The sequence below is a fragment of the Notamacropus eugenii genome, chromosome 7, assembly GCF_028372415.1.
Source record: "Notamacropus eugenii isolate mMacEug1 chromosome 7, mMacEug1.pri_v2, whole genome shotgun sequence".
Taxonomy (NCBI): domain Eukaryota; kingdom Metazoa; phylum Chordata; class Mammalia; order Diprotodontia; family Macropodidae; genus Notamacropus; species Notamacropus eugenii.
This window is the reverse complement of record NC_092878.1, coordinates 166,529,235-166,539,464: the sequence shown is the minus strand read 5'-3', so window position 1 is coordinate 166,539,464 and position 10,230 is coordinate 166,529,235. Positions and strand designations below refer to the sequence as shown.

The following is a 10,230-nucleotide window of genomic DNA, read 5'->3' as shown; positions in this document are numbered from 1 at the left end:
CCTTTCTTCTTCCATCCATCCCCCCCTCACGCCATCTACCCATCCATCCACCCCTTCCTCCCCCTTCTCCCTTCTGTCTCTCTCTGTCTTCCTCTCTATCCCTCCTTTTCCCTTCTTTCTCTCCCTCTCTCTCTCCATCCCTCCCTCTCCTCCCTCTGCCTACCTCTCTTTGTCTGCCTCTCACTCCTTCTCCATCTCTCTCTCCTTCCCCTTCTCCCTCCCTCCCTATCTCTCTCCTCCCTTCCTCTTCCCCTCCCCTCTCTGACCCTCGTTCTCCCTCTTTTTCTCTCCCCCACCCTTTTTCTCCCCCATGTCTGTTTCATTTTTCAGGCTGTCCCATTAGAATTTTTGGTTTCCCATCTATTTCATGTTGTGGTCTGTCTGAATGGTAGAACACAGTGCAAGGAGCTCAGCAGAGTGAATGTCTCTCATGGAGCAGCCTCTCCATGTTGGGCCCTGGGTTGGTGGATACTGAGAATAAGCTGGTGGAGAAATCTTTGTTGCTTCCTTGCCTGAGATCTAAAAGGTAGTTAAACAGAAGGGAAATGCCTCTAAATTATATCCTTGAATCTATCTGGATGAATACTTGCATGGCCCAGACATTACATGGCAGCAAGGATCCTCATTCTTGTCTGTATGGAGTCAGCAGCCTTAGGCCCTGATTCATTCTATTTAAATCCTATGTTTCTAAAGAGCATAAAGTCAACCCTGCACCACAGCTGCATGGTAGAAGTAGGTAGAAGTGCCAGCATCTCAGGCTCTAACACTGAACGGGACCTTAGAGAGCCTGTAGCAACCCCTTTTATAGATGAGAAAACTGAGACCCAGAATTGATCAGCTCAGGGTCATAGAGATAAGATTGAACCCAGTCTGAGCTCTTTCTACTGAATCACACCCTTTCTGCTTCCCCAATTCCCTCCTTTTATGTAGGAATAAAATGGGGCAGAGACGTGACTTGCCCAGAGCCTGGATGACTGTGAAGTTCTTCTGACTCCAAATCCAGTGTTCTTACCCCATAATATGCTGGTGCACTGAGAAGGTCCCAAGCATACCACGGAGCTGTTGAGTGAGCACTGGGTGATACAGTGTAGTCAGTGATTATGAGCACAAAGAATCCTTTTTCCTACCTCATCCCCATCACATGAAGGGGCAGGCTTGGCATGAGAGAGGGGGCTGATGTTGTCACCAAGTCCTGAACAAGAGGAAGACTACAAAGGAAGGAAGCAAGCATTTATTAATCACTTATCATATGCCGGGCACTGTGCTAAGTGTTTTACAAATCTCATTTGATCCTCACAAAGACCTAGACAGTAAGTGGCATTATTATCCCCATTTTATAGTCAAGTCAGGCACACCATGGTGAGTGATGAGCCTAGGTCACATAAGCAAGGAGGTGGCTGAGGCTTATTTGAATTTGAGTCTTCCTGACTACAGGCACAGCTCTCTTTTCATGAAGCCACCTTGCTGCCTCTAGCAGAGTAAATGGGTTGAGATGTTGGGGGCATCCCATATGATGATAAAACTGTAGTTTGGTGTGAGGAAAGTTTGTGAGTCGAGAAAGGAGTGGAGGGTGAATATGTTACATTATCTAAGAAGGTGTCAGTGTGTGAAACTTATAAACAGTGGCATTCATTCCAGATTCACTCCCTAAATGCTTCTTAGAAGCCATTGATGGAGAAGGCAGCACGGCATGGTGGATGATGTACTGACCTTGGAGCTGCCAAGAATGGGATTCAGATCTGACCTCTGACACTTACTGGCCACGTGAACATGGATGGATCACAACCTCAGATTTCTCACCCATAAAATAGGAATTATCATAAGGTAGCACTTTTGTAGAGCTTTGAGATTTGCCAAGTGCTTTGTAAATATGATCTCATTTGATCCTCACAACCACTCTGGGAGAGAGGGACTCTTATTATCCCTATTTCTACAGGTGTGGAAATAGATAAACAGAGACTAAATGACTTGTCCAGGGTCATACAACTAGTAAATGCCTAAGGACAGAATTGAACTCAAGTTTTCTTTATTGTAGGCTAGAGCTCTACTCACTGGGCCACTGAGCTATCTCTTGAGAAAGTCCATCAAAGTGCTTTGTGAACTTTCTATAAATATCAGTTATCATAAAAAAAATTATTCTCCACTTTGGTATGGCTTTAGGGGTATAGTGAGGGGGTGGTATAGCAGGTAGAGGAAAAATTGCTGACTGGACTTGCTGTCATAAGATTTGGGTTCAAATCTCAGCTCTGTTACTTCCAGACCCAATTTGCAGAGATACTGTGTAAACTGTATTATGGTCCAGAATGTTCTAGAACTACCTTGGTGGTATCCTTAACAAAACCAACCACAGGAGGGAAGAAAATCTCAGATAGGCAGAGCTGGTGGCCAGTGAGCTGGGCCTAGAATAGGAAAGAAGAGAACAAAATGACCTGTGGGATAAATGAAAAGGAGCTACAACACTGGACAGGAGTCAGCCTGGTGGTGGAAGGAAGCTGGCTGTAGAGTTAGAGGACCTCAGTTTGACTCCTGACTCTGGTGTTAACTATTTCTGTGAACCCAGGCAAGGCACTTCACTTCCAGGACTCAGTTTCCCTATTTTCAAAAAGGAAGGGTTATATTAAAGGTCCTTTCTAGCTCAGGCACTAAGTCACTTCACCCCCAGACCTCAGTTTCCTCATTTGTGAAATGAAAAGTTGAACTAGAGTGATCTCCAAGCTCTAAGCCATTAGGAAGATCTGGGTTTGAATTGTGTCTCACATGCTTATTAACAAAAGGAACTTCAGATACTAACTGACACCAGACCCTGTTTTTTAAATAGCAACATTCTCCTATGAGACTTTATGACTTAAGTCCATGCAAGACCACACTCCCCAAGAAGCCTGAACTGCAGGTGACCCAAAGAGCTATGCCTTATGGGAAGAAGCGGCAGAACTGAGAGCCCCATCAGGGTCATGTGTGATGAGAAAAGGAGAGGGAGAGAGAACAAATAAGCCAACCACATGTGGCTCTGGTATCCAATAAGGCCCAAATCCCTGGGAAGAAGCCTTCACTGCACCAGGCCAACCTTCTCCAGAAGATTGATGAGGAGACCCAGTCAATAATTGCACAGCATGAGGGGACTGAAGATGGTTAATCAGTCCTCAGGGGGAAGCGTCCATGCTGATGAGTTCGTGTATCTACGGGAGTCTTAGACAATGCTCTTGGTGTGGGGGAGGCAAATAACTTAGGAATCAACACTTGCCCCCTGGGCACTCATGAGGTCATGTGATTAGCTTCTAGTCACTTGGCCTGATGTGAGGTAACAGAAGAGCAAACAGAAGAGGACCTTAAGACAATGCAGAAAGCCAAAAAGTTTGCTTGGAATCCAGGCCCCCTTGGGAAGACACATTTCCTTCCATGAAAACTCCATGCTCCTACTTTGATGGATGAGCAGTCCCTTGTTTCTCCTTCTTGGGTTTACTGTACTAATTCACTGAAGCTTTTCATTTTTCCCTAGAAAGGTGGATGTATGGATTTCTGCTGAAGATAATTCTTCTATTAAAAAGAACAATCTTGTATGGTATTTAGATCAAAACCATACCAAGTCTTTAACTGAAGAAAATTGACATAAACCGACTAAATTTAGCTGACTTAGGTGAGGAATTACTCATGATGGGGTAACCAAAGAGGAAGGAGGCTCTAGCTGGTTCACTGTGTACAGCTCTTGATCTCATGGTGTAGGCAGGATGCTGGTGAGCTGGACAGGAGGAGAGCTGGGATGGCAAAAGGTCTTGAGACTGCACTACATGGAAGTCCATTGAAGGAAATAAGGGTCTTAGCTGGGAGAAGCCAAAACTTGGGCTAGGGGGAGCAGCTTGATAGTTGTGGTCACATATGTGAAGGGTTATTATATGGAAAAGGGAGGAGCCTCGTTCTGTTTTGGTCATGGTGAACCAGTAGCTATGAAGGTGAAATGCAAAACGGAAAATTCAGGCTTGATGTTAGGAAGAATTTCTCACAATGAGAGCCATCCAAAAGTAGGATGAGGGAGTCTGAGTGGGTGTTAGATGCTCCTTCATTTGAGGTCTTCAAGCATAAGTTAAACAGGTAAATATAAAGGTAGATAGATAGATGATAGATAGATAGATAGATGCAAAGATAGATAGAAAGATTGGCAGATAGATAAAATATTTATTAATTTCTGTTTGCCTAGCGCATAGCTAAGTGGTAATAACACAAATTCAAGCAAATAAGAAAGTCCATATACATATATACATACACCCACAGACAGTTTGTTTGTATGTAAATATTGTTGTCATTTTCAGTCATGTCTGACTCTTTGTGACCCCATTTGGAGTTTTCTTGGCAAAGATACTGGAGTAGTTTGCTATTTCCTTCTCCAGTTCATTTAACAGATGAGGAAACTGAGGCAAACAGAGGGGAGTGACTTGCCCAGGGCCCCATAACTAGTATCTATCTCTCTAAGGCAGGATGTGACCTCAGGTCTTTGTGACTACAGACCCAAGGCTCTATTTACTTCAGCACCTAGCAACCATCTACCATGTTACATTCAGTTCTGCCAAGCCCATTTTAAGAATGACGTGGATAAGCTGGAAAGTAACAGATGACGGCAACCAGAAAGGTAAAGCGTCACAAGATAACTGTCATGTGAGGATTGGTTGAAGGAGCTAGAGATGTTTTGTCCTGAAAAGGAGACTTAGTGGTGGGATGTGATCATTGTCTCCAGGCATTCGAAGGGCTGTCAGGTTCAAGAGAGATCAGCCGTATTCTGCTTGGCAACAGGAAAGGACAAGGAGCTGGGGTGCCAGCTGAAGAGCGGCAGAGTTTGGCTTGGTGTCAGGAAAATCTTACTGATAATTAAAGTTACTCTAATGTGGAATGGGCTGCCTTGGGAAGTGGAGAATTGGTTCTATTTCTCACCACCTTCAAGCAAAAAACCTTGGGGGAACATTGGTCAGTCATGAGTTAGACCAAGTGGCCTCTATAGCCCCTTCCAAATTTGTGATGATGGAACACAAGGGCTTTTAAGTGGGACCAGTATATGGAAAGAGTAAGTAAGGGACTGAGAAGAGACAAAAGATATCTGCTGGCCTGAAAGTCCCCCAAATGGTGGAGGGGATATGTGCTGTGACATTGACTGCTAAGGTTCCCTTCAAACTCTAACTTTGTGACCTATAATCCTATGTGGGCACAGTATCAGGACACTGTTTCCCTTCTCCTTCATTCTGGATTCTATTTCTCTTGATATAGACTAAAATTGAACTGTTAGAATTTGAAAAAAAAAAAAAAGCAGAAGTATCTCCATATCTAGGAAAGTTTGGGACTGGCATCCATCTTCCTGATCAAGTGTTTCTTCTTGCTTCAGCAGCATGGATCCACACATACCCCCCCTCTCTCTTTAATCATTTATGACAATTGATTCTACTTCCCTGCCCTCATCAATCCTCCTCCCTCCAACTGCACACCCCCAACCCTGGAAAATAACCTGATGACATTGCTTCCTGGCCACATCCTCTGCTAATGATTACCACGGGCTGAGATCACTGTGTGTGAAGAGATAGTTACTTTTATTTATTTTCAGTTGAACTCATAGTATCATCTAGTGATCGCCTAACCTCAGTGTAATCAGCCAAAAAGCTCCACATAGATTTAAGGTCTTTACAGACAAGCTCATCTCTCATTTTTGTTTCTGTAAGCAAAAGCAACAGCTTTTTCTGCAACAACTTTCTCTAGACCTTTCTTCTGAGCCAAGGAAAGATTCATCTTGCTGGAATTTTTAGGCTGTGATACTCATCTTCCCTTCTTAGCATCCCCTTCTTAGGTCCCAGTCTCTGGGGCTTGGTTACATGGCTTGCCCTCAGGTTGACCAGAAGGCCTAGATTTCATTACCAGTCTTCCCTGTGAGTCATGGGCCTTCTTTGAAGTGGGCATGTGCACAGTGTGTCTCTCCTGTGAAGTTTTCTGAAACACACACACACACACTCTACACCCTCCCTCCACCCCAGGATAAGTTGATCACTTCAAAATCCCATTACCATGTTGATCATTTAGATGTAGATATTCAACACCTTCCCAATACCCCTCTCTCTGATTTGATGGCTCATGGGTAAAGCTTTTCTTTAGAGAAAACAGGATTGGGACTTTGAGTTCTCTCCACTCTCCATCTGAAAGTCTGTTTGGTTTCAAATCCAGCATATCCACCCCACCTAGAGCAGGTACTCCCTGGTGTCCCCTCCTTTCCTGCTTCCTTTTGTGTATTGTCTTCCCCCAATCAACTATAAGCTCCTTGAGGGTAAAGATTGTTTCTTTTTCTTATTTGTATCCACATCATGGTGCCTAGCACATAGTAGGTGCTTAATAAATGTTTATGGAATTGGTAACAAGAACAATGAGATAGAGCTTTGCATAGAAACTCCAAATGATGAGTCCAGGGGCTCTTTGGAGCAGTCCTGGTGGAAGATAGCATCCTGTGAGGGTGCCATTTTAAATGCATGTGCTCTTCTGGGCATCTGAAGACAAGCTGGAAAATCCAGTTTGGGAAATGGAGCTAATCTATGCCCTTCTTCTTTTGGTCACACCTGCTCTTTCAACTCACACCTGATCCATTCTGATCACACCTGCACCTTCTCATTACACCTGACCTACCTAGTAACATTTATACCTTCAGGTCATACCTGCCAAGTGTGCTTACACTTGCACTTTCTGGTCATATTTGCCCTGTCTAATCACATCTGTCCCTTCTGGTCACAGCAATACCTTGAGTTCACACCTGGTTCATAACCAAACTGTAGAGCTCAGACATTCAGTTCATTTGGTTCCAATGCTCCCCAAATCAAGCTCAACATCCCAGGGAAATGACCTACCATCCTGCTGTATATATGCTTTTTTCTGAGTGTAGCGTGTACACGAATCTGAGGACTGTTTCTATGGATGCCATTCAGAAACTTTCCTGAGTTGTTGTAATTACCCAGTTATCACTTGGTGACTAATTTCCTGGTCGTGAGCCTTGCTGACCTCCCATGATGGATGGTCTTTCAGGGACAGGCATATTGCCCATTTGCTGGACTCACATACCAAACTTTCCCTGATTGATGAGGCTGCCAACAAATCATCAACAATCTTTAAGAACACAAGACTATTGCTAACATACATGGGGGCATCTGAGAAGGACATTAGTGGAGGCAGAGAGAGAGATAGAGAGATGTTCAAGTTTATACAGGTGAGAGTGGGGGCTGGAGCTCTGATTTCATGAGCATCAGGAACTTGCATGTAAGGAACCTCCCTCCACCAGTGGAGGCTGGCACTTCTGCTGCGTCACACATCTTTCCACACCAGGCTGCCTTTCCATGCTGGAGTAGCTGGAGAGTCAGGGATCACATGAAAAGATGCACGTGTTCTTGTTATTGTGTAACTTTCTGCTCAACTAATTATTATTATTGAGTGTTAATCTCTGTTATTTTGATTCAGTTTAATAAGCATTTATTAACGAGACATTATACGCCAAGTACTGTTCTAGGCTCTGAGGAAAGCAAGGGAACAAAGGGAACACAGCCATTGGCTCCAGGGAGCTTACATTTTATGCTGTTGAAGGACTGCCACTAATGTCAGCACCTTCCAAACTTGGCATCCTGGGAACAAAAGCCCAGCTGCTCCATCCTACTTATGTCTGCACAGCTGTGCTCTGCCTTCATTGAGGTGGGGTGGGGTAGAGGTGTCTCACCTATTGAAATCCCAGATCTTTGGTTTACTCATTCATATACACACATGCAGACACACAGAGACACAAACGAATGACCATATGCTCACACGACCTAAATATAAATATGAGGATAACACGGCTGCCATCTGCTTTCCCACTGCAACTTCACAGGATGGCCCAAGAAGATGATTGGATGATCCTTGGACATATTCATTTATTTCCCAGTATCATCAGATCAAATGGGATAATATTTGTAAAGCACTTGGCACAGTAGTGCTCAGCACTTAGAAAACACTAAATTCATATTCCTTCCTCCCCCTCCCACCTCATCCATCTGTGCCATTTCTATCAGTCCTCCAAGGGCTCACTAAATGACTGCCTTCCTTCTTTGAGAAGACTTTCCCTGATTTCTATCCTCCACCCAGAAAGAAACGATTGTTGCCCTTGAGAAGTAACCAAGTACTTTAGACTTCTCTGATGTACCACTTCTTAACGTGACTGCTAGACTGTAGGGTATATGGGGGGAGGGACCATGCCTTAGCCCACCTTGTATTTCCTGTGTATCTGCCATGGTGCCATAGGGGTGGTTCCTACTCAGTAAACATGTGTGGCCCTCTTACCTCTATAATTTTATGTCAGATTATTCTTCCCCATTAATACTGCATTTATTTTCCACCCCAGCCATGCTGTGCTACTTCTTTGGAAGCTGGCAGGGCCACCTTGCCTCCATGCCTTTGTCTCTGTGGTTCCTATGCCTGGAATGTCCTCATGCATTCTTTACTACTTGAAGTCCCTCCCATCCCAGAGACACCATGTGCTATAGTGAAAGAGCCTCTAGTGCTCCCTGCCTCTGTGACCTCAGGCAAATTGTTTAACTGTCCAGGCACTCAATTTCTTCACTTGTGAAAAGAGGGCTTTGGACGCAATGATGTTCTTGAAGTTCTTTCCATTTATGAATGTATGACCTTATCATCTATCTTTTATAGCCCGCCTCAAATGCTGTCTTCTCGAGGAAGCCTTCCATGATTCCCTAGGTCATTAATGACCATCCCTACTGGACCTTACATGGCACTGTATCACACACCCATGTCATGTCCTTACCCTATAGGATTGTGCATTGTGGCTAGCTGAGTTTTTGTCTCCTGCTCCTTCCCCCAGACCCCCAAGACTGATCTACATGAGGGCAGATAGATAAACATAGTACAGTGAAAGGGCCAAACAATCAATCAGAAAGCAATTTATGAAGTCCTTACTGGGTACCAAGTACTATGCTATGGACAAAGATACAAAGAGAAAAATGAACGTCTATACTCAAGGAGATTACTTATACTTGACTGGAGGAATGTAGTATGTGGATTATACTTTGGTACAAAATAAATACAAAGCAATGGTTAGGAGTAGGAAGTCAGGAGAGGAGACACTGGAACCTAGCAGATGTAGTATCAGAATGGTCTCATGCAGGAATAGATGCTTTTGTCAAAATTGGAAAGAAGTGAGGGATTCTACAAGGCAGAGCTAAGAAGGGTGAATATCCTAGAATGGGGCACAACTTGGGAAAAGCTATGGAGGTAGGAGATGGAATGGGGTGTATGAGAAAACACAAGTGATCAAAGTTAGCTGGGCCAGAGAGTGAGGAAGGAGTGCAATGAGTCATAAGTTGGAAAAGTCGACTGTAGGAAGCAGTGCGGTATCATTAAATGACAAAGGATTTTGTATGTTGTCCTAGAAGTAATTGGGTGGCAAGGGAGCTTTTGGAGAAGGCAATGACATCATCAGGTCTGTGCTGTGGGGTGATGCCAAGACTGCTTTGATCGTTGTTCTGCAGAAATTTAGGTTACACTCTTAACCTCATAGAATTTTGATCAAAAGCATGCTTGTTTAAGACTCCCATTTTACAGATGAGGAAATAGGCATAGAGGAGTGAGGTTTCTTGCCCAAGGTAATTTGAGGGGCAACCATTCTTCAGATCCAGGTTTTCTGAATCCTTCCAGCTCTAAGTCCTGTGAACTAATGAACCAAATTCAGCTCTTTTGATTATGACATACTGCCTCTTTCATCTAACTTCAGTCATCAAAAGGAATGCACTTTAGAGATAATATAACTGGATTTTATGTTAAAGTCAAGTCAGAACTTTGTGATATCCAATGAAAAAAGCCAAGTCCAAGAGATTTCCCAGGGTGTAGAGTGACAATCCTTGTTATAATAGACGATGGAGTAGTGGGCTTTGGGGCTGACGAGACCTTGGAAATTGTGAAGTCTCACTTCCTCCTTTCACAGATGAAGGAAGAGATATTCTCATTAGAATGTAAGCTTCTTAAAGGCAGGGACCATAATTTTTGCTGTCTTTGTGTCTCCAGTGTTTAGTACAATTCCTACTCCATAATAAATGCTTAATCCATTGATTAATGGAGGCCCAGAAAGTAAAGTGCCCAATATCACACGGTAGTAGAACTGGGCACACTGGTAAAATTTTCATTTTTATTATATTGGTTGACCCTACCTACCCATGAACAATTAATATTTCTTCTATT

General features: G+C 43.7%; 1 long non-coding RNA gene across 1 annotated transcript in view; it reads left to right on the top strand.

Moving 5' to 3' along the window:
• The first annotated feature begins 302 nt into the window (after window positions 1-302).
• Window positions 303-10,230, top strand: part of LOC140514946 (uncharacterized) — a 93,995-nt gene continuing 84,067 nt past the window's right edge. Inside the window, exon 1 of the long non-coding RNA XR_011970780.1 lies at window positions 303-4,621. This is a non-coding gene — a long non-coding RNA (uncharacterized lncRNA). The remainder of the gene's footprint in view (window positions 4,622-10,230) is intronic.